The sequence below is a fragment of the Dasypus novemcinctus genome (assembly GCF_030445035.2).
Source record: "Dasypus novemcinctus isolate mDasNov1 chromosome 11 unlocalized genomic scaffold, mDasNov1.1.hap2 SUPER_11_unloc_3, whole genome shotgun sequence".
Taxonomy (NCBI): domain Eukaryota; kingdom Metazoa; phylum Chordata; class Mammalia; order Cingulata; family Dasypodidae; genus Dasypus; species Dasypus novemcinctus.
The window spans coordinates 63,916-73,475 of record NW_026688127.1 but is presented as its reverse complement, the minus strand read 5'-3'; the positions used below and the strand labels follow the sequence as shown (position 1 = coordinate 73,475).

At 37.7% G+C, this 9,560-nt stretch overlaps 1 long non-coding RNA gene across 1 annotated transcript; it reads left to right on the top strand.

Moving 5' to 3' along the window:
• Positions 1-351: 351 nt before the first annotated feature.
• LOC131277390 (uncharacterized) lies at positions 352-1,087 on the top strand. Its single transcript, XR_009184566.1, has 3 exons — positions 352-380; positions 774-883; positions 973-1,087. It is a non-coding gene; the product is annotated as an uncharacterized lncRNA (long non-coding RNA).
• The last annotated feature ends 8,473 nt before the right edge of the window (positions 1,088-9,560 follow it).

Here is a 9,560-nt window from a genome sequence, read left to right as displayed (position 1 = left end):
GAAAATGGGAAGGAAAGCAATAGCATGCTTAGAAAGACAAGGAGACACTGACTGCTTTCTTAGTGCTCAAGGAAGATATGAGCATTTCTCCCTAAAATTAGAGCATGTGAGGTCTAGAACACAGACCCTATATCTTAGGCAAACCCCACAAGGCAGAAGAGAAGCAATTGAAGCTCAAAATCAGGATGAGATGAGGACAGAATTGTATCCTAGGTGCAGGTCATGTTATGACATCAACAATAGGGGCTTGAGCTCCCCTTTCAACCTGAACTTTCTCCTTTCCTTTTGCAAGGCCACCCCATCACCGTTACAGCATTGTGCATTCAGAAGCATTTTTCACAGATGAAGAAGATTCAGACATAGAGAATGGCAACTTGCATGTAATTTATTTCCTTTCTCCCTATTTTTAAAATCTGTTTCTTATCTGTAAGCATTTCTTTGTAGCTCTTCCTTTATCCATTCTTTATATAATTATCTTGAAGGTCTCTTCCAGGAAGATGAGTTCATACCAATGACAATGTTTTTAACACATGTCTTCAACTTCCTACCTACTATATTTCTACATTACACTGATTTTTCAACCTACTCTGCACCATGAATCAACTCATGGAATCCAGATGAGCCAGACAAGTAGCTGTGCTGGGATCAGAAGCCTGGATCTCCATCATGAGGAAGGGGACTCTGTGAAGTTGGTTCTGGGCTGGGCTATCCCCTCACGGTAGTGATGCTGCACATGCAGCTCTGGAAATGCAAGTCTGCTCTCCTCCCTGCAGCTGTCTACACTCTTTGAGGAGGAGAAGGAGTCTCTTTATGTCAATTGTCTGTTCCTGGAAAGCACAGATGGCATCCAAGATGTAGAAAGAGAAGAACAAGAAGAGGAAATGTTGAGTGTGGTGTGGGTAGAATGAGGAGGAGAAGGGAAACAGGTCAACTAACACTCCACTGATTCTTTACTTTCTCTTGACACTTCAGGAAATCCAGCCTTCTTGAGGAGCTTACTGAAGAGACTGCAAGTGTGGGAGCATGGAGATAGAGGTGAGAATTGGATGGTGAAAATAAGTGCAGGCAGGTGAAGGATGCCCTGAGACCCTCACCCCAGGGACTAGAAACCCATTCCACAAAAGTCCTAATTTGCTCAGCTATGGCTCCTTAGTTAAGAGGAGAGAGCTCTAGCCCAGTTTAAGAACAGAGTTTGCCCTCCCAATCCCCTTAAAGTCCACCAGCTCTTCCCCTCTCTATTATTGAGTGTGGTGGATAAAGTGGAGTGTCATTGAGTGCCACCTAGTCAGGTCTCAAGGGAAAAGGTTGAGTTAGATTGTTAGTTTGCCAGGGCTGCTTTACCCAATACCACTGACTAGTTGGTGTATACGCAGGAATTGACTGCCTAAAAGTTTCAGAGGTTAGAAGTAAACTCTAGGTGTGAGCATGGCCATGATTTCCCTCAAGCTGGTGGCAGTTTGCCAGCAATCCATAACTCCACTTCTCCCTCCATCACCTATCATCTCTTTATATTTGCCCCCTCTGCTCCTGCTCATGAATTTCTCTAGACTTGCTCTCTTCAGGACTCCATGCATAAAGTACTAAAGCCACCCTGTAGCAGACTGGCATCACTTACACCAAGAAGATCTAACAGCCCTATTCACAAACGAGTTCACTTCCCTAGGAGTCGAGGTGAGGGTGAAACCATGACTTTATGGCTGGACCTGACTTGATCTAACAAGAACAGTGATGCTCTGGGGTCCCTCTTAAGCAAGAAGGGTAGCTACTGTGGCCATTTGTTCTCACTGGGACCTGACTCTCAGTTGCCCAAGACATGGGGTTCTCAGCCTCTGCAGTTCTCTACCCAGATACCAGATTAGCTCATGCACCTTTTCTCCAGATGCAGGTCTTCAAGATTTCTCTATGTATGTAGAAGTCAAAGAAACAAAACCTGAAGGAAATTTCCCTGCAGAGCTAACTTGGGATGAGAGAAGCAAGTAGGATTTCACATTACTCATTTCCCCTTATTAAAGATTGTAATTATTAAAATAACTCTATTATACTATAATGAGGAGTGTTTTATAATATCTACATTTTGGAATATATTAATGTAAGAAAATTTGTTTTTGGTATCACAGTACAAGTTTTTAAAAATGGAAAATGACAGGTAAGCTTTGTGTTTGATTAAGAATGAAACTGTTGATTAGGAAAAGGAAGGTTTTTTTTAATGTGAATCTTTCATGACTGAACTCTGTTGGAAATTTCTAGACAATCTTTGTCACAGACAGCACCCTCTGCAAAGAGCAGCAATAGGAATTCATTGCCTCCTAGATCTGGCTCCCAGGGGTACAGGGACCTAAAGTCACTTCTCTAGGGTCTGAGGTGTCCAGAAGGTGGGTCTTGCAACCCACCTCAGGTATTCCAGATTCTGTATTTGTGTTGCAGATCCTACAACTGACAGCTGCAGAGACCTTGACTAGAGGCCTCAGTTTGAGGCTAAGAGGAGCTGGAGATCTCACAGTGTTTGGAGATGCCTCAGTACTCACTCTTCTACTCCACTCAGAATGAGTCAATTTAATGACAGTTTAGTTTTACTTCAAAAGATTAGGTTGTTTTAGAAAGAGGTTACATTTAATTTTACTTATTAAACAATATTTGTATCTTTAATACATGTATATATATAGATAAGCACCCTAAACAAAGTTAGCACTATATGAATTATATTTGGTCTCCATAATGGCTCCCAAGGTCTCCCAAGGTCTCTCACTCCTAGAACCCTCATTGTTAGTTGAATAATGGTAAATTGAGTGTGTATCATCCATCCTCCTGTCAATGAATTTCTATAATTTCATTTACTGAACTCTGTTCACTCAACATGGAAGAGGTCTTGGCCAAAATATTAATCTTTGTCTAGTAGGATAATTGAGTTTCAATGAATTTTTTGCTGTTTTTTCTCTATTTTTTTTAATGTTACATTCAAAAAATATAAGAGGTCCCCATATACCTGCCACTCCCCTCACCCCACTCCTTCCACATCAACAACCTCTTTCATCATCATGGGATATTCACTGCACTTTATGAATACATTTTGGAGCACTGTTGCACCACATGATAATGATTTAAATTGTAGTTTACACTCTCTCCCAGTCCACCCAGTGGTCAATGTCTTTTTTATTACATTTCTGTGTTGCTGGGTATAAAACCACAAATATTGCTTTCCACAAATATACTGCCCCATTTGCATCTGGCACAAAATATTGTTCTCAAAAATGTTGATGAAATAGTAATTACTTTGCATAATGCATGTATAAGGATTTTTATATTTTCTTTAATGGGTAATTTTCCTAAAATATGCCTTGCATTTAGCCTTTCTTAGTCAGTGCTCAGTGTGCACTTTTGATATGCAGCTTCAAAGAATTTCATATCAAACAAAGGAATTGTAATTTTTAGTATTTCTTTCAAGTCTTTCAACTGGTTTTCTGGTTCAGACATTCTATACCATTCCTCATTGTATTAATTCAGGGTTCTCTATGGAAACAGAATCAACAGGAGATATCTGTAAAGAGTATGAGATTTTATAAAATTCTCTTATGTATAGTGGGGATGCACAAATCCAGATTCTATAGGCAGGCTGCAAAGCCAGGGGCTCTGATGAAAGTCCCACGAAGTTCCCAGGAGACGCTGGCTGTCCAAAGAGGAGCTGGGAAATTTTCTCTCAATGCTGAATCACTTCCCCTTTTTAAGGCATTCAGTGGATTGCATAAAGCATCACACATTGCTGAAGGCAATCTCCCTGGTTGACTGTAGACATAATCAGCCATCTATGCAGTAAACTCACTGATGACTTAAGTCCACAAATGCCCTTATATTACAATTAGCCCAGTGCTTGCTTAACCAAAAAAAGTGGGCACACGTTCTGGCCAAGTTGACATATTAACATAACCATCACACTCACCTGTTGACTTCTCTTTCAAATCTTTAACATTCTACACTTAATATCTTTTCAGCACTTTCCACTTATTACCTTCTCTTTCTACTTAAGCGTTGTCACCCTATTTCATATATATTACATTTCAAGTTTGAACTCATATTTTTCCAATTTTCTTACTGCCTAATTTCTCCCCATTCATTTTTTGTTTTATAAATAATTTATAATGTCTTCTCAAATATTGTTTCATTTTCTTAGTGCCTCATATCTTCTTTTGAGAAAGTATATTTCAGTACATAATATAAATCATGATAAAGAGCTTTCATTCATTTGGGGTTATTCTGTACTTCTTTTCTCACTATATTATTTGAAAATTACATGAATTTTTTCTTTTGATTTTCACATGATTTTAAAAAATTATAGACAGAAGTGAGATTCAAAATACCTTTTCCAGCAACACAGAACTGTTTCTGTGTCTAGATGTATTATGAAAATTTTTTTTAAAGCATGGAAGCTTTCTTCCCGATATTTCTGGATTCTGTACTTTTACCACGCTTAAAAATGCATCGTCACTCTCATTACCTCTATTGCACCCATCATTGTGTATTTTTTTCCTCCATGTGACTACTGAATATTCCTTTTAGCAAGTGAAACATGAATTACCACTTTGCCAAAATCAAGTCATTCTCCATAAATGGTTATGTATTTTTAAAACCAATTATCTGTTATTTTCAAATATAACTTACATTGTATTTCATTACTGAATTAACTTATTTTTGAATATTTATATACATATTATTCCTATACTCATTAGGTTTTAGTTTCTTATATTTCTTATATATGTAAATTTCTTTGTTTTTACACTTTATATCTGAGTTGACTTCAGAGTTAACTTCCTTTTTATTTCATTTTAAATCAATCTATTTTCATACATATTTGGTGTTAGCAATGGCAGTTCATATCAGCAATTTTTTAAAAATTTCTATTATTTTGATTCACAATCACATGGGTTCAGTGTCATTTATATGGACTAAAATATCACCACCATATGGCTTTAAACTTATCATCAGGCACATACACCAACATCCCTGAAGGAATCTTGGTATTCCCATGGCCCCCAAGGATTGTCTTTAATACTTGTCCTTGACCCATTAATAGTACTGTTTTCTTAATAACCTCTAGAAAGAATAAATTCATTTGATATGCTTTACTGAATTTTAAAACTTAAGAACACATCAAAATGTTTCAGGCATATTTTATCATGAGCGGATTATTAAAACTTGAACACGTGGACATTAGAAAGAATTCAGTTCTTCAAAACCATAAAATTGTAGGTATGCTACAATTAACTCACATTCCAGGATTTCATAAATGCACTCACAGGATGCTATCACCTGGGAACTTTCTACTGCTTACTAAGCAGAGGGACATTTGTGGAAGTCATTCTACTCTGTTCATATACCTGCATCTACAAAACTCACTGCTAACATAATACTCAATAGTGAAATCCTGAAAATCTTGCCTATGAAGTCTAGCCAGAGCAGTTGGGTAAGAAAAAGAAATAAAGTCATTCAGATTGGAATGGAAGAAGGAAAGCTATCCTTACATACAGATGACATAATCTTATAAAAACAAATTCCAAAGAACCCACAATACTAATTTTACAATACTTTTACAATAAAGCAAACTTGTCATGTATAAGATACACAAAAAAGGTTTTATAATACAGCAAAGGATTTTTTTAGAAGTCCATTTAATTATCCACTAACAAATTGAATACCTAATGAATTTAATGAAAGGGTGAAACACTTGAACACTAGCAAACATACCTGCATTAAACTGAAGTCCTAGACATATGGTAAGACATCATTTGTTCAAGGATGGTAAGACTCAGTAATGTTCTAATATCAATACTACCTACAGGAAACTACAGATCAATATAATAGTTTAAAAAATCCCAGCAGCCATTATTCTTTTTGCAGAACTGGAAAAACTGATTGTCAAATTTAAATGGCATCAATTACTGTCTTGAAGAGTCAAAACAATCATCTTTCTCCTTTGTGAGATTGGGATAGGTTAATTTATATAACATCAGGAGGTCTTTCCTTGAGATCTGGTTGACTTAAGAATTTGTGGGATCCTCAGGGACATTGGGGTTCACAGAAATTTGGGTTATAATTCTCCTTGTTAATGGAGGGCCACTATCTTCCTGTAAGTTTAATGGGGACTCAGAGGCAAGAATGTGGAATATCTCTGAGTATAGAGCTGTATTGTTGTAGAATTTGAGAGGTTCAATTATTTGAGTATAGAGAGGCCAGGACTCAGGAATGATTTTGAGAAGGAAAAATGGTTTATTGACAGCAGGCTGGACTCAGGGAACTTTCCATTTCAATCCCTTTCCGTTTCAATCCCGAGCCCCAACAAGATTTTTTAGTCCCTTTTATACAGAGAGGAAAGGCCAAATGGTCCTTTTGTTTCAGTTCTCAATAGGCTTGAATCAGCATATATTTCCACTTCTTAGGTAAGCTTTTAGCATGGACCTCAGGCATTCGATAAGCTTTTAGCATATTTGGTTTGCATTTCCCCTGAATACTTAAAGTTTATAGACCTTGCTTTGTTAAACTGTTTCCTGCTCACCAAGGGCAGGACTGCAACCTTTTATCATCCCACACCCACAAGTCACAGATAGTTTAAGGTTATCTCTGAAGAGACAAAGAGCCTCTCACCCATAGCCCACATCAGTATCTCTCCTTTGGGGGACTTTCATTCACACTGGGTGCAGTCTTGGGTTCTCAGAAGGAAGTAAAGGTCTCTTAAAAAAATGAATAATTGACCACCTCCCTCCCCTGTAGACCTTAAGTCATAGGATCTGCAGTGAGTTAAGCATGAGCAAGGGTATGAGCATTCATTCAACATCACTAGTGACCAGTAAAGTTCATAAGAAACCTAGAAAGTCTCACTGATACATCTTATGGAATGAACATGATCTGGGTGAGGAAGGACTGAAATAGGAAGGTGCACAACTCCAGGCTGCTCAGAGAGTGGTTCAGGTCTTTAGCCAGGGGAACTACTGTTGTCGACCACCTCTAGAGAAGTTCTCATTACCACAGATTATACTTTTCACCTCCAGAATTTCTATTTCAGTTGATTTTATACTTCTTAGCTGTTTATTTATAGTCTCTATTTGGTGAAACATCCTTCTCATGTTTTCCTTTTGCTCACTGAGCAGATTAAAAATTGGTAATTAAGAGACTAGTCTGGGAAAATGGCATCAATGGAGGTGGGCACTGCTGAGTTCTTTCACAAAAATGGTAGAGAAAGGGCAGGGCCTAACCTGAGTGAGCTGTTTGGGGAATCCACAGAGCAGGAGGCTGCAGGCATGCAGGCATCATTAAGGAGGGAGCTGGACAAAGAGACAAAGATCCCAAGGGAAAACCATGAGGTGCTCAGCCCTGTGGCTGGACAAGTTGGTGGATAAGTCCCACCCTCAAGGCAAATAGCCTGTGTGGACCCCCTGATCTCAAAGGCCAGCTGAGTGGGAGGAAGCATTCCCTGGAGGAAGGGAGCCCTGGTGAAGGGTGGAGAGTGGTTTCCTTTCTGCCATTTGGGAACCTGAGCCACCTTTGAATCTCAGGGAGGACACCAGCCAGCATTGAGGTGGCCCTGGGGAAAGGAAAGGGGGAATCTGCTCAGGAAAGCTGTCAGACCCAGCCACCTTGGGAGAGGAACTTGGCCAAGGAGGGGGCAGAGACAGGCATCTAACTAGTCCAGCCACTGAAAACTGTTAGAAGTCCACCTGCCTAAGGGAAATGGGGGCAGGAAGAGCCAGATAAACTTTCTTTTCTGTTGTGTTTGTTTCTTCGTGTTATTCAGGAGAAAAACTCTATCAACTTCTACTAAAACAGACTAACAGCTTAAAAAACTTTGTCACATTAATAGAGAAAGAACAAAATTTTAGCTTTACATTATTAGATTTGATATTAAAGCTTTTAAATTTTTATAAATAGACCCATCAAATCTTACTCAACTTTAACCATAAAAATTATTTTTCCATGAACCTTTTGAACTTTCTGTATTCATTCAGGATTTGTCCCACACTTTACTTTTTCTTAATAACCAGTTATTTTATTTTAGGGCATAACTACTTTCTTTTTCCATAATAATAAAACATTCTATTTACATACATAAGTTACAAAAGTGATTTTGGAAACTATCTCAGAGCAAATCTCTTACAATATATAATTACCTTGCTTACATTAACAGGTAGTTTATTTTAACAATACAGGAAAAATTACTTTTTCTATTGTTTTATGAAAACCTAAGATTCCCAATGGAATCAAGATCACTTTATTTTTACCACCACCTTAATATGAAGATTGAGGTGTTTGTTGCCTATTTAGCTTGTAGAGCTGCTGTAGAAAAAGAGGGAAATGCCTACCTTGCACATAGGTACCTGGTTCAAACCTTGGTACCTCCTAAGAGAAGGGATCTAGAGAGAGTAAGGTACCCAGCTAGCACCTCATGATAGGAACTCATAGACTGTGTTTCTATTATTTTGTTTTATGGCTGTTTGGGATCTTTTTTCTTTTTTCTTTTATTCACTAAAACTGGTTACATCACCTGCAGAGGGCAGGCTGCAGGGTGAGTGACTGATGAGCACCAGCAGTCTTGGGAGGTCCCTAGGGGCCTAAGAGGGAAGGCTGCTCTTCCTGGGTTGTTACTCTTTCATTTCTTGTTTGTTCTTTTACCTTTTGTTTCCTTCATTCTTTTACCTAATTTTTCAACCTACTTTCTCTTCTTTCCTTCATTTTTCTGTCTTCCAGCTTCTGTTGATTTTCTTTCATTCCACCACTTCTTCTTTGGTCTTTATGTTTCTTTTTCTTTGTCTTCTTTTTTCCCCTTTCTATTCTCTTCTCATCTGCTTAGTCTTTCAATTCATTATTTTTTTCTATTTTGTTTCTTGTTTTATTTTTTCCCTCATCTGTCTAGTCTTAAAATTCATTCTATTTTTTTCTAGTTTTTTCAATCCCAACTCTTTATTCTTATTCCTTTGTATTTGTTATGAATTTTACTCATATTACTTAGTTTCCAAACTTTTGTACAGTTCCTCTTGTAAGTTTTATGATTAATACTATTCTCCTTTCCTTATCTCTTTCCTTTTCTCTGAGCCTTTTTTTTTTTTTACAAGGGAACAGAGACAACTGCAAGGATATAGAATGAGAGGAACCAAGCAAAAAAAAAAATATCCTTGGTGAATGCAAAGAAACAAAATAGCTCATCAAGATAAATAGATGGTTAGACACAACAAAAAATTACAAGCCATACTAAGAAAACAGGAAGACACAGCCCACTCCAATGAACAAACTGAAAAACAGGAGAAGATACAAAATGGGGAACTAATCAACGGTGTCCAAACAAATATCATGAGTGAAATTAATGAAGTGAAGGAAGAGATAAAGGATATTAAGAAGTCACTGTGGGAACATACTGAAGAAATTGTAAATATACATAAAAAGATAAAAGACCTGATGGTGATGAATGGCATAATGCAAGAAATCAAAAATACCCTAGAGGTACAAACAACACATCTGAACTGGCAGAGGAAAGAATCAGCAAAGCAGAAGACAGGACAGCTGAAATCAGGACAGATAGA